Below are 14544 nucleotides of genomic sequence, written 5' to 3'. Positions count from 1 at the left end.
ATTATTATGATTTTCCAAGCCAATTATGGAAATTTGACTAATTAAGGAAAATTGGTCAAATGTAATTATGAAAAAAATATTTTCAAGCCTTAGAAAATTAAGAAAAAGTAAGGATAATATCCTTTAAGAACTATATGAGATTATAAAATTGGTTTAGTGACCAAATTATCCTTAGAGAAATTACAAAAGAACTTAAGGGTGAATTAGGCCAATTTAAGGGATTTTATTTGGAAAATTTCAAATAAATATTTTTAAAGAGAATAAAATTTCAAGAAAATTTCTATGATATCCCAAGAAATTATAAGAGATTATGGAATTAAAAGAAAAGTCTCAAGTATCCAAGATTTTCCCAATACCTTTGAAGAATGGAAAAATCCCTAAAGAGAAGGAAATTAGTTTTTTTTTCTTTAATTATTGAGAAATTAATTTTGAGACAAAGAGGGCAATTTGATAAGATAAAAATGAGGAGAATAAATTAGGGATCTGAAAGAAAATAATTACAGAGGCCAGAATACTGTAATTACAGAAAGGAAGTTAAACTCGAAGTTAAAGTTCACTGATAAAGCAAGACTAGAGTCTTGCAATTCAAATGGTTCATATTTAGCCATGTGTCAAGCCCCTAATGGAGAGGATTTGAATTATCCAAGTATCATTCTTCAAATGGAGAGGGTTTTGACTTTTGGTAATTAATTTCATTTGGATTTAGTTAATTATGAAAGAGAAAGTAAGACTAAACGGGGTAATGACACTTGGAATTTCATTTATGATGGTGGTTGGGATATTTTGGCTCATTAAACAAACACTTCTCCCCTTAATTTCAGATGTGAAGTTCGGCCAAGTGAGAGGAAGAGAGAAAAGAGAGAGTTTGAAGGAAAAACAAGGGAAAAAACTACCAACTTTGGTCACTCAACCAAGGATTCAAGGTTAGTTATTGGTTCTAAATGGATGAGCCTTGTTTTCTTTCTTTGTATGGTTGAAAATTCTATTTCTTCTCTTTATTAGGTGCTGGCCGAGCTGGTTATCATGTGGGGGAAGAGGTTTTGTTGATCACACTTGCTAGAACACTTCAAAGTATGACAGTTCCTAGTGGTTGCAAGTGGATGCAGGTTGTTTTGGAAGTGTTTTCTTTGTTGTTTCCCTTGTGGTTCATTTTGGCCAAGGTAGTAAATGGACCCTAGGATGAGTTTTTCAATGTTTTAATGCTTCCATCATGCTCAAAATGAAAAATGGTGTAGGATGGACCTAAAAGAACAAGTATTGGAAGCATTAAAATTAAAGTTGTAATTTTTAGTTAAAGAACCCCTTTGGTTCGGTCAAGAGAAAAATGAAAGAAAGAGTTTTATTTTCTTAAATCTAAGCATATATTTGGAATCTACATGAAAAATCATGTAGAAATAAGTCAAGAAGCAATTTTAGGATTTATGGAAAACAAAGTTCAAAAATGAAAGAACAAAGGTGGAAGCTTTAAGGAGCAAGAGTTATGTTTAAGTTGTGTTCTTGCTTTTACTTAGTTTGGTTAATGATTCTTGCTGCCCTTTTTGGTGGATTTCCATGCTAGGATTTGACATTTGTGAAGGAAAAAAAGAGAAACAAAGAAAGCTCAAGTGTTTGGAGCAAGGTAGCAAGTTGAACATAACTACTAACATTAACTTGGCATTATTGATTATTGCATGATTAATTGCTATTATGTGGATGAACTTTCTTGATTGTGATGTGACTACTCTTTGCACTTTCTTCCTTTGGCCTTTGCATGATTGAGTTTTCCAAATGATAAGCATGCTAGTTTACCAATAGTAGTTAATGTAGTTATGCATAATAATGATGCTTGTTGATGATAAGTTGGTCAATTTGCTATTGGGATTTCAATGAAATCTCATCCCCCAAATGCAATCTAACATTCTAGGGTTTGAAACATTCAAGGGCATGCTGTAGATTGAAGATTAAATTATGCTATCATACCATAAAAATTCGTGGACTTTTGGGTTATGTAAATATTATGCTGGGCAGTGCTGTAAACTTATTGACACCGCCATATTTAAGTGACGTTTTGATTAAGTTTCTGAAAGCTTTTAATTACAAAATTTGGCGTGGTTGTAGATCACGTTCTGAGCTTCATTTTGATAGCTAACACGTTAAAAATGTCAAATTACATGATTTTTTAAAGATTTTTCAAAGTTAAGATTGAGAATCTGGAAAAAGGGTTTTTTGCCCAATGGATAGTGGCGACTTCCACAAAAACTTGATGATTTTTCCAATGAATTTGATTTACAAGATTATTTTTTCTTGAAAGAGCATTTAAAGATCATTTTATAAAATTTTGAACCACTCCATTTCGATTTTTCTAGATTAAGTTATGAATTTTTGAAATTGGGCCAGAAAACTGGATTTTTACCCAATGAACAGCGAAAATCTAAAAATCAGCATTTTTGGAATAAAATTGAGCCAAAGACCATCCAATGTGGTCTAAAATGATTTTAATTGAGCCCTAAGACGATGGAATAGTAAGGTGTAACACTTCTAACTTATTATTATGATATTAATAGAGCTCATGGGGTTAGAATATGAGTTTTATGACTTAGATTTTATTTAGATGGTTGATTTGAGGAAATATAAGTTAGGGTTTGGCTAGAAAATTGTGATTGTGATAACGGTGATATTAATTTTGAATTTTATCTTTTAGTTTAGTTCATTAGAGGTTATATTGAAGATTTAATGCTTGAGTTTTGAGGATTTTGTTGAAATATGAATGTTGAGGATTTTTGGAGGAACTTTAACTAGTAGAAGTTAGGTGTTTTGAATAAATTGGAAAAAAATAAATGTCATTCAATGATCTTAATGAGTGAGAGATGATTAATGGGAGAAGAAAATAAGATTGAAATAATGAATTGAGGAATGGTTAAAGTATGGCTTCTTTTTTTAAGTATTAAGGTAAGCACCTTTTGGGAATTTCTGGATTTATTGGAAGAAATTATCCTTGTTAATAATTTTGATAAGTGAATTAGAGTACGAAGTTTTAGGAATTGTTATTAGGATGGATGTTTGGAGAAATAGATGAATTATTATCTTTTTTCCTAAAGAATTTTAAGTGAGCCAATTACGGGGATTTAGCTAGTAAACTATTTAATATTATATTAATTAGTGTTTTTATTAATATATGTTTATAAATTCATTATTGTAGAGTGAGCTTGGTTTGGGCTCTTGGGTATTAAATCCTCCCATTTTAGTTCCTGTGTCAAATACTTAAGGTAATCACTTTCTAATTTACTTTGTATGCTTGTTGACGTGATTATAAGCATATATTGATATTATAAATGTTATCATTATATGTTATAATATTTTATGTATAAAAAGCATGAAAAAAAAAAGAAATATGAGAATTTACGTTTTGATAAATTTGTTAGTTAAGTGGGCATGAATTATTTTATCTTGTGATTATCTTGTAGATGTTGAACAAAATTGATTATTGAATAGGAGAATACTTTATGGATATTGGATTGTGTGAAATTGGATGGTTGAAATGCTTATGGAATTGTATTGGGTTGTGCTGAAATATAATCGTGGGAGATTTGGTTGTTTCGTACTATGTGGTATAGCCACCACTTGGCACCCAGTGGCTAGCTTTAACATTCTTAGGGCCCTCGGTATCACCCTTCCTTTGGGTAGATCAAGGGTCATCCTAAGGGACACGACACCTTTCCATATTCCAAGGAAAGAGAACCCATGATCTGATGTGAACTCTGTAACCTTTGGCCTAGTTACACCTCATTATTGGAGAGCTTGGCATAGTCTTGTTAAACAGACAAATCCTGTTATGTGTGAATAGCCCATGAATTCTATCAGAGATTACAAGAAGGTTATAAGGATGGCTGATAGAGTTCTGTGCATGCAAGTTGCTTTTTTGAATTATTAGATATTGTTTTCTGTAAAGATATTTACACTATATATTATCTAAAATTGTACTTTGCCTGCTTAACTATCTTGTAATCACCCCATGTATACTTGTTGAATTAGAGTTGCAGTTACTGGGTCAATTTGACTCATCCCGTGGTTATTTAATATTTTTTTAGGTAAGGATTCAGTTGTTGGTCCTAAGGGGAAGTTGTTCGAGACTTGAGTTTCTCTTTCTACTCTGTATAGTCTTTGTTTTGTTATACGTTCTTTGATTGATTTATATTGCCAAACTTTACGCCTTTTTGTTATACTGAACATATTTTGAATTTTTTTGCCGCTTCTTAGAATTGTGCTATTAGGCAGAGACTTTTTGAATACTTACGACTTTTATTTTGGTTGTGGTTGTTATTTTGGTGGACTTCAATGCCCTAACCCATTTATGATTGGTTTTAGTTGTATTTTTTGGGATCCTAGGGTTTCATAATGGATTTGATATATACATTTGTGAAAATCAGGTATTAGTTATTTCTTGTTATAGTAACTTTTTTTTTTTTGCTATTATGGAATAGTGGCAAGTGCTTCGTTATGGATATGAATTTTCATAACTGTAGACTTCTATTTGATTACTTTTGTTCTTTCTGTCATGGTTGACCTTTCAAAGTGATTAGTGAGGTCTTTTATATATGTATGGTATTTTTCAATTATATGATTATTCTCTCTATTATAGTTATTACTTAAATATTTTTGGTTAACTCTTTTTTATTTTATTGATCTTTAAAGAATTAATTATTGTTTTGAAAGTAAGTAATTATACATTGTTATGAGGGTTGTTACAAATTTGGTATTCAAAGCCTTGTGTTTTATGGTTCTGCAGTTTCATTTTCATTATGACATATAATTGCATTGACAATATACATTAATCATACATGTGGTTCCTTTTTCATATTAGACTTCTTTTTAAGTTTTTTAAGGCTTATCGTTGCTTGGTTGGTTCCATCCTTTAGGGGGGGAGAAATGATAGATACATGTAGGACATAACCAGCCAATAATAATAGCAACACGGACCAACCTCAAGAGCTCCTGGACAATAAAGCATTAATAAGGGAGCTAAGGACACCGATGATCCAGATCAGCCAGCAAGTTCAGAGACATGAGCAACAACGAAATGAAATGAGAACTGATAAGGAGCTCATTCAGGAAAATTGGCATATCAATGTTGATGAATCAAGTGGCCATCGTTCTGAAAAAGGTCACCATACTATTATGGAGACTGGGGATCGTAGTCGGCATGAAGAGAAGAAGGAGCTTCCTATTAGTGATGTATGGAGGAATTTCAATAGGTGTGATCCACAAACATTTAATGGCAACTTTAATCCTTCTAAGAGTAAGGCTTAGATCTGTCACTTGGAAACTATCTTCACCTTGGTCCCATGCACCTCATATCAAAAGGTGCAAGTAGCAGTTGTACTACTTATTGATACTGCTAAGAGGTGGTAGGAGAGTGTTAGACCATTTGATGGTACTTTTCGTACATGGGAGGTGTTTAAGGAAATTTTTTTCCAGTATTATTTTCCTTTGGCCCTCCAATCACTCAAAGAGATAGAGTTCTTGCTTTTCAGCAAGATGACATGGATGTGGATGCTTTTATTGCTAAATTTTTGGAGTTGATCCAGCATATGGCTTATGGACAGTTTGAAAAGGATAGCAAGATGATATGGATGTGGATGTTTTTATTCCTAAATCAGGTGTTAGCTATTTCTTGTCATAGTAACTTTTTTTTTTTTTGCTATTATGAAATAGTGACTAGTGCTTTGTTATAGATATAAATTTTAATAACCATCATAAACGTCTATTTGATTACTTTTATTCCTCTTATAATGGTTGACCTTTCAAAGTGATTAGCGAAGTCTTTTATATAACTATAGTAGTTTTCAATTATATGATTATTTTCTTTACCATAGTTATTACTTTAGTATTTTTGGTTAACTCTTTTTTTATTTTATTTTATTGATCTTTAAAGAATTAACTTTTGTTTTGAAAATAAGCAATTATATATTGTTATGAGAGTTGTTACACATGCTAATGTCATGAAAGTACCAAAATGCCCCAAATTAAAAAAAAAACGGGTCAAGCCGCGAAGGTGGAAAAATATCCATAAAATTTTAGCCAAAATGCGCCAAACACGATAATGTTTTTATAGGTCTAAAAGTACCAATGAGTATGCAAATATATTAATTTTTTCAATTTTAGCAAAAAAAAACTATTAAATTACTATTATGATACTAAAAATTTTACGGTGAATGTAAATATTTGGTCCTTTAAGTTCATCGAGTTTTAATTTAGTTTCTTCAATATATAAAGTATATTTTTAGTCACTAGATGTTAATATCATTGGTGTCATTAAAAAAAAAAATAATTCAGTCAATTTAAATGGTGATTCTACAAAAGTATCCATGAAGGTGCAAATAAATTAACTATTTTAGTCTTGGCAAAAAAAATATTAAATTTTATTATATTATTATAATACCAGTCAATTTTATAGTTAATTTATACTTTTGGTCCTCTAAATTTAGATCAAGTTTTGATTTAGTCTATTAAAATTATAAAGTGTATTTTCAATCCATTAATGTTTCTATATATTGAAAGATGGGTTGTTGATATTAGAAATTAGACTAAAATTGAAATAATTAATTTATTTGCTTGTGGAATTTGCCCATTTATTTGTTAAAATTTAGTAGAATTTTCTAAAATTAAAAGAATTAATTTATTTGCATAGTTATTAGTATTTTTACACACGTAAAAAAACAAATGGTGTTTGGTGCATTTTTTAGAAAAGTTTATGGGTATCTTTACATATTCGTCATTTTTTTAGTTAAGAGCATTTTGGTGCTTTCAGGACATTAGCATGGGCTCCATTGCAAAAAGTAAAGACCGTTAGGCAAATTTAACAGCAGTGTCATTTTTGCTTTGTTTTTACAAGTTTATGAGTAATTTTGTATCTCGAAAAAGCTTATAGTGGTAAATGCGCTTGAGGTAAAAGTTTATGGCTATCTTTGCACATTCACCTGATAAATTAATGGGGATATTAAGTAAGCTTACAAGATGCAGCTGCTATGGAACAACAATAACATTAGTCTGACTGCATATCTCAATTTTCTTGCCATGGAAAGGGAATCGCGTTCCAAGAGTCCATACCAAATGAGACCTAACATTGTTGTTTTGGAGAGCATGTGCTCTGTTTAGAAGTTTCCTCGAAGCTCAAAAAGGATGGAGGCCTAGGTCCTAGTAACTTGGTGTTCAAGAGCATGATCTATCGACCAAGTTGTAATGGCAGTTTACTCTGGAACCTGATTCCCCAGGGGATACTGTGACCAAGAGGAAATATGGTGTTGAGCCCCCCCCCCCCCCCGAAAAAAAAGAAATATGGTGTTATGCAATATGTTTGGGATGTCAATATCTTATATAGTTGGAGTAGAAGTCTGCTTTTTCCTTTTATTGTCTATAGATGTAATATTGGTTCTATAAAATAAAATAAGTTCTGAGAAAAATCAAATCTTCAGTTTCCATCGGTTTCGCTATAGCAATTGTTTATAGGGGAATGCTTTGGTTTTGATAATTATTTACATTCTCTTTTAGAAGATGAAAAAGTGGTGAGTTGGGCAAAAAATAATTACTTGTCATCTTGCCCATTTCTATAGCTTAAAGGAGATCGATTGTGCCTGCCTCGTGAAAGGTAAATTATAAATCCTCTTATTTCTCATTTTTGGCAAAATTTTGGAACTGATTTGTTTTGTTCTTTTTCCATTCTTGAAGTCTTGAAATTGCAATATCAAGATGGAGGGATCAAGAAACTATGTCACGAAAGCCCTCTCAAGGTCTGAAGGCATGTGATTTATGCTATGTTATATCAGCATAATTGGTTCAACTCTGACATCAAAGGTGATAATACAAGACCTAGAACTTTTGCCATTTTAATCAGTGCCATGGAAACTCATACAATCATAAATCTGATGGTTGTTTTATGAAAGGATTATGTTGTTTAACATTCTTCTATTATTTTTGTTCATACAAGTGTATCCAAAATGCAATGTCTGACATATTTGGTTCTTAATTTGTTGATCCAGTGGTTTGGAGAGCTCAGAAACCTATTAAAGCCCTTTTCTCTTTCGCTATCAAGCTTGCTCCTCTCATTATATTTGTTGATGAAGTGAGTGCTTGAGTGCACATAATTAACCTAAATCATACTTTTGGAACAAGCATGCATTTTTATGATGGAGAAGGTGTATTAAACCACGTTTCCTTTCTGTTTTGTATATTGATGCGGCAGAAAAACAAAGTACATACTACTTAGAAAGTTAGATGATTTCTTGAAATGGAAGTAAGAAGTTAAAAATAGGAAGAATTACAATAAGGTCTCAAGAAAAAAAATCTAATTACCCTAAAGTTTATTGACAACTGAAGAGCATACAATGACATGTTTTAGGATAGGAAATGACAACAGGTTCATACTTATTACTTGTTATTGTGATTTTTTAGTAATTAAGTTCCTTCCTTAGAACCTCATGATAATTCTCCCTTAAGAATATATAAATGCACAATTGAATCTAGAAGTTTTTGCCATGTTTAGTACCTTAAAATATGTCAATTTGTGTGAGCGCATCAAGCTATCCTCCAGAGGCTCTATAAATTTCTTCTGACTTGAATCTTTGTTCTTGGTTGGTGGTTTGCTTGCTGCTTGAGGGGATGCTTTGGAGCATGAAGCCACCAGAAGAATGAGGAATAAGGACAAAAGACAGTCACATCAAAGAATTTTCATTCTTGACGCACCAAACAGGCCTTTTGATCTTGATGATGATTCTGTTATCCGCCGCTTACCAAGAAAGTAAATGACAAGTCAGGCGCAAAAAAAGAAAGTAAGTGACAAGATTTCGTTCACTGAGTAATGATTATTTACCGAAGGCGGGTACCATTCTTGTTTAGAGCCGTCAAAATAGGCCAAGTCCATCGGACCAACCCTTTTAAGCCCTTTTAAATGGAGGGCCGGGCTTGTATTTTAGGTGGTTTAAAAGGAAATTGAGCTTAAAAGGGCTAGCCCTATAGGGCTCAAAAATAAAAGGGCCAACCCTTTAGGGCCAAGGGCTAGCCCTTTTAAGCCTGCCTATTTTTTTTAATTATTATCAATATATTTATAAAGTTATAGATTAGTCTTTTATGAATAAGTTTAAATTAGAAAAATACCTAGAAGAGTCAATACTCAAGCTAGATAATTGAAAAGAATTAAATGTCTTGGACTTGTGGAAGAACAATTAAAATCAATTTTCAATTCTTTCAAGAATGGTAACTGATATTCTTAACATTTTAATCACCATAATAGCTAGTAGATCTTCATTTACCATCGGTTTACATATCTTAACAAAGTGTAAAACTTTTCTTATTCGAACAAATATTCAGGTTCTTATTTGTACTTATAACTACTGCATAGTTTTATTTCAGATAAAGTAAATGAAGACAAAAACCTTAGTATTTTTATCACTGAAGAAGAGCTCACTTGTAGTAAAGAACAATCAAATATTGCTGATCTTGATGATACTGATGAAGATGAAGATGAAGAAAGATAATAATTATGTTGATATTGTTAATCTTTAACTGCTAGGCTTTATCTTTCTATTTTTCGTGTTTTGTTAGATTTTGATTTTTTTTATTTTGGACAATAGTTTATTGGCATTTAATTTTTTTTCCTATACACCACTAATTTATTTTACTTATATTTATAATTTGAATAAAAAATCTTAGAAGTTTTGTTGTTTTATTTTTTATTTTAAAATAATTAAATAGAATTTAAATTTTAAAAAATAACATAAAGGGGCCAGCCTTTTTAAGCCCTGAGCCCGCATGCCTAAGGGCCGGACTTTAATAATTAGATAATTTTAAAGTATGTGGGCTTTAAAGGGCTGACCCTTTTAGGCCCTGGCCCTTCAAGGGCTAGCCCTTTAGGGCCGGGCTGGCCCTTATTGACAGCTCCAGTCTTCATCCAATTATCATGTTCTTTTTTTTCATGCTGAAAATTGGATGAAGATTTTAAGAATCTTCTTGCCCAAGCAAATCCTGATCGTGATTTCCTGTTTGACAAACTTGCTAAACTTGACTGAGTGACACCCTGGCAGTGATCTGAAGGTGAATGGTCTGTTATACTACTTCTATTCTTTGATATAAGAACTAGTTAACTAATTTGAATAAACTAACAAAGTTTGTTAAATTGATTATTTGTAATAATTAGTTATTGTTTTTCCTAAAATATCCTTGTTAATTATGGGTATTAGCTAGAATTACTATTGGATGGAACATCTAACATATACAACTATTACAAGAATTACTTTGGAAAAAATAAATAAATATAAGAGATAAAATGGATTGAAATCTTATATTTATGACTAAATTAAAAGTCAAACTAGCTCTTATATTAAAGATCAGAGGTAATAATAGACATGATTAACAAGAAAATTTTAGAAAAGACAGCATATATTTATTACAAATAATTAATTTAACAAACTTTATTAATCTACTTAAATTAGCTAACTAACTCTTATATTAAGGACCGGGAGTAGTATTAGCTAAGTAGTTAACTTGTATTAACTTCAGTCCTTAATATAAGAGCTAGTTGACTAACTTGAGTAGATTAAGAAAACTAGCTAAGTTAGTTATTTGTAATAAATATTTGTTGTTTTTTTTTAAATATCATTGCTAACCAAATGTATTGGCTAGAACTATCATTATTACAAAGATTACTTTGAAAAAACATATAAATATGAGAGATAAAGTAGATTATGATTTTATAATTAGGATTAAAATAAAGGAAAAATGACACTAAGGTCCCATGCAAACGAAATACTACCAAAAGGTCAGAGGAAATTTGGTAATAATTCTGAAGTCCCAAAGGGACTTGAGAGTGCAATTTGGTGAATTGTAAAAAGATGCCTCTACCCCTAGTGAGATGCACCCACACTAACTGAAAGCTGTCCTGTTTTTAAGTCTGAAAATCAGCACTCCATACGTAGGGAACAAGAGAGAAAAAAACCCAAATTTCATTCTGCTTCTTTTCCCATTCCCATTTGAAAATCTCATCCACTCCATTAATGTCGATCATTGGCAAAAATCGCTTGTGTTTTTGGTTTGGTGTGTGTTGGGTCATTCAAGTTGGGGTTTTATTATAGGTGGGTAGAGTGATTATGGGTGTTCAGTTTCTGGATATATTGTGGGTGGGTTGAAGGTGGGCTTGCTCTGTCTAGGCATGGTTTAGGGGGAATTGATGAGAAAGATAAAGGTTGGTGTGGTTAGAAACCCTTGCTACGAAATACGAAAATATGTTGTCAATATGGGTCACGATAGTTGTCAATATAGTTCCTTGACTTGTCAATAGTAATAGCATTGTACAGATTTACATTAACTATTTTTTAAATTTTTTACACAAAAGCCATGACCTTCTGTACTCTTGACTCATTGGTAGAGGTCACAAAAAGAGGAAGAAGAGGCAACAAAGAAGGGTGAGTAGTTACATAGGGAAAAAAAAAAAATGGAAAAAAAAAGCCACTTTGATCCTAGACAAATGATGGCAAAAGAATTTTTTCGTAAATAGAAATAACATAAATTTTTTTTGTAGATGTCACAACACACACAAATAATTAGTTTGATACTAGATATATGCAATATATGTTTTTTTAATGGGTTATAAAATCACTCTAATTACATGTATATCAAGTTGTAAATGAAAGTTAGCTGTGTATTATATTCTGATACATAATTAGTTGTCATTATCCGCATCCTTCATTGTCAATATATGCTTCGTCACTTGTCACCCATTGCACCATCAGTTGTCAATTAATGTGCTGATATAAATTTAAAAAAAATGATTTTTGTTACATAATGTTATATAGCGTCATACGATATCACTAATTCATCAAAACTAGTCCATTTTTTATAATGTGATATAAAATACTTATTAAACGTTAATTATCACTGATATGAAGTCATAAAATCACTTGTCATGAACAACATATTCACTTGTTAATGGTTTTGCTCTGTTCTGATGTTAGTTTAGTGGCAAAGAAAGAAAAAGATGAAGGTTAGTGTGGGTAGAAACTTTTAGCACGAAAAGGGATATTGTGTTGTCAATCAAGCCGCGATAATTGTCAATGTGTGCCACGACAGTTGTCAACATAGCTCCTTACTTGTCAGTGACAGTTGCGTGATTCTTGATGCAGGCTTAAATTACTGATGGCGAGTATATCTGGAAAGCATCTATTTTGCTTTGTTCATATAGGGGGAAAGTTTATAAATGATGGAGAAGATGATATGAGATATATGGGAGGTAGTATAAGAACAACAAATATAAAGGAGGGCACAAGTAATGAAGAATCGAAGGAAATTATATCATCAATTACTGAAAAATAAAGTAACTCATTTCTTTTAAAATTCTCAGTTATGTATAGCTCAGCAGCACCCAGCATAGAAATTAACAACCTGAGTTATCCAAAATAACAAGTAATATAACAGGAGTTAATGACCAGTGATATAAATTTTGTAATAAATGAATGTGTGGATATTAACAATTGATATTCAAAATTTTTACAACTGAAGATGTCATTTATTTATAATGTTAAGTAATATTTGCATTAAAATATAATTATTAAGAAGGTGTTACTTAAATTTATGTTGAATTGATAAGAGACATCACCTTCATTAACAAGTCACAATGCTCTATTAGCAAGTCACAGTGCCATCATTAATAAGTCATAGCGTCACCATTGACAAGTTAGTGTGCTACCATTGACAACTAATAATCTGTCGCGGCATCTGACCATATCTGCCGTGGCGCTCCCATCTATCCCAAGGAGCTGCCATTCTGCGTATGGCGCTGCGGCATCTGATTATATTTGTCGCAGTGCCCAACCCTTTCAAGAAGTTATTCGGTAAACAACAAGTCACAGTACTACCATTGACAAGTTACCATGCTACCATTGATAAGTCACAGTGCGACTATTGACAAATTATAGTACCACTATTGACATTTTATTAAGAATGATTATATATAACAATATAACCAAAATATAATATGACAGAGTAATTGAAAATATCATATGGCACTAAAACAGGTTATGTAACTTGAATTCATATTGTTGACAACTTACATCAGCAAATTAATTGACAAGTCACAATACTCCATTAACAAGTTACAATAGGTCTACTAACAATGCAGGGTACGGGTAATAACAATTGAAATGACAGTAGAATCTAACATGTCAAGTTACATTGAAACCATTAACAAGTGAATATGTTGCTCATGACAAGTGATTTTATGACTTCATATCAGTGATTATTAACTTTTAATAAGTATTCTATATCATATTATTAAAAATGAATTAGTTTTAAGGAATTAGTGATATTATATAACATTGTATAACATTACGTAACAAAAATCATATTTTTTTTAAATTTATATCAGCACATTAATTGACAACTGATGGTGCAGTGAGGGACAAGTGACGAAGCATATATTGCCAATGAAGGGTACGGATAATGACAACTAACTATGCATCAGAATGTAATACACAGCTAACTTTCATTTACAACTTCATATACATGTGATTACACAGATTTTATACCCATTAAAAAAAGCATATAGTTACATGTATCCAGTATCAAACTAATTATTTGTGTGTGGTGTGATATCTAAAAAAAAAAATTTGTCACTTCTATTTACGAAAAAATTCTTTTGCCATCATTTGTCTAGGATCAAAGTGGCTTTTTTTTTTTTTTTTTCCATTTGCCTCATGTAACTACTCACCCTTTTTTGTTGCCTTTTCTTCCTCTTTTTGTGACCTCTACTATTGAGTCAATAGTACAGAAGGTCATGGCCTTTGTGTAAAAATTTTAAAAAATTAGTTAATGTAAATCTATACAATACTATTACTATTGACAAATCAAGAAGCTATATTGACAACTGTCACGGCCCATCTTGACAACATATTTTCTTATTTCGCAATAAGGATTTTTAACCACACCAACCTTCATCTTTCTCATCAATTCCCCTTGAACCATGCCCAAACAGAGCAAGCCCACCTTCAACCCACTCACAATATACCCAGAAATAGAACACCCATAATCACCTTACCTACCTATAATAAAACCCCGACTTGAATGGCCAAACACACACCAAACCAAAAACACAAGCAATTTTTGCCAATGATCGACATTAATGGGGTGGATGAGATTTTCAGATGGGAGTGGGGGAAAAAGCAGAATGAAGTTTATGTTTTTTTTCCTCTTGCTTCCTGCATATGGAGTGCTGATTTTCAGACTGAAAAACAGGGTAGCTTTCAGTTAGTGTGGGTGCATCTCACCAAGGGCAAAGGCGTCTTTTTACATTCACCAAATTGCAATCAAGTCCCTTTGGGACTTCAGAATCACTAACAAATTTCCTGGGCCCCTTTTGTAGTATTTTGTGTTGCATGGGACCTCAATGTCATTTTTCCTAAAATAAAAGTTAAATGAGTTTTTATATTAAGGATCGGGTGTAGTATCTTTTTTACATTATTTTAATTGTTACTCATTGGTGACCTAATGATTACTCTTAATTTTGACATCAAGTGGTGGCGT

The sequence above is a fragment of the Neltuma alba genome, unplaced genomic scaffold, assembly GCF_004799145.2.
Source record: "Neltuma alba isolate B1F8T4 unplaced genomic scaffold, ASM479914v2 tig00012732_pilon, whole genome shotgun sequence".
In the NCBI taxonomy this organism is placed as follows: Eukaryota; Viridiplantae; Streptophyta; class Magnoliopsida; order Fabales; family Fabaceae; genus Neltuma; species Neltuma alba.
This window is presented reverse-complemented; position numbering follows the sequence as displayed.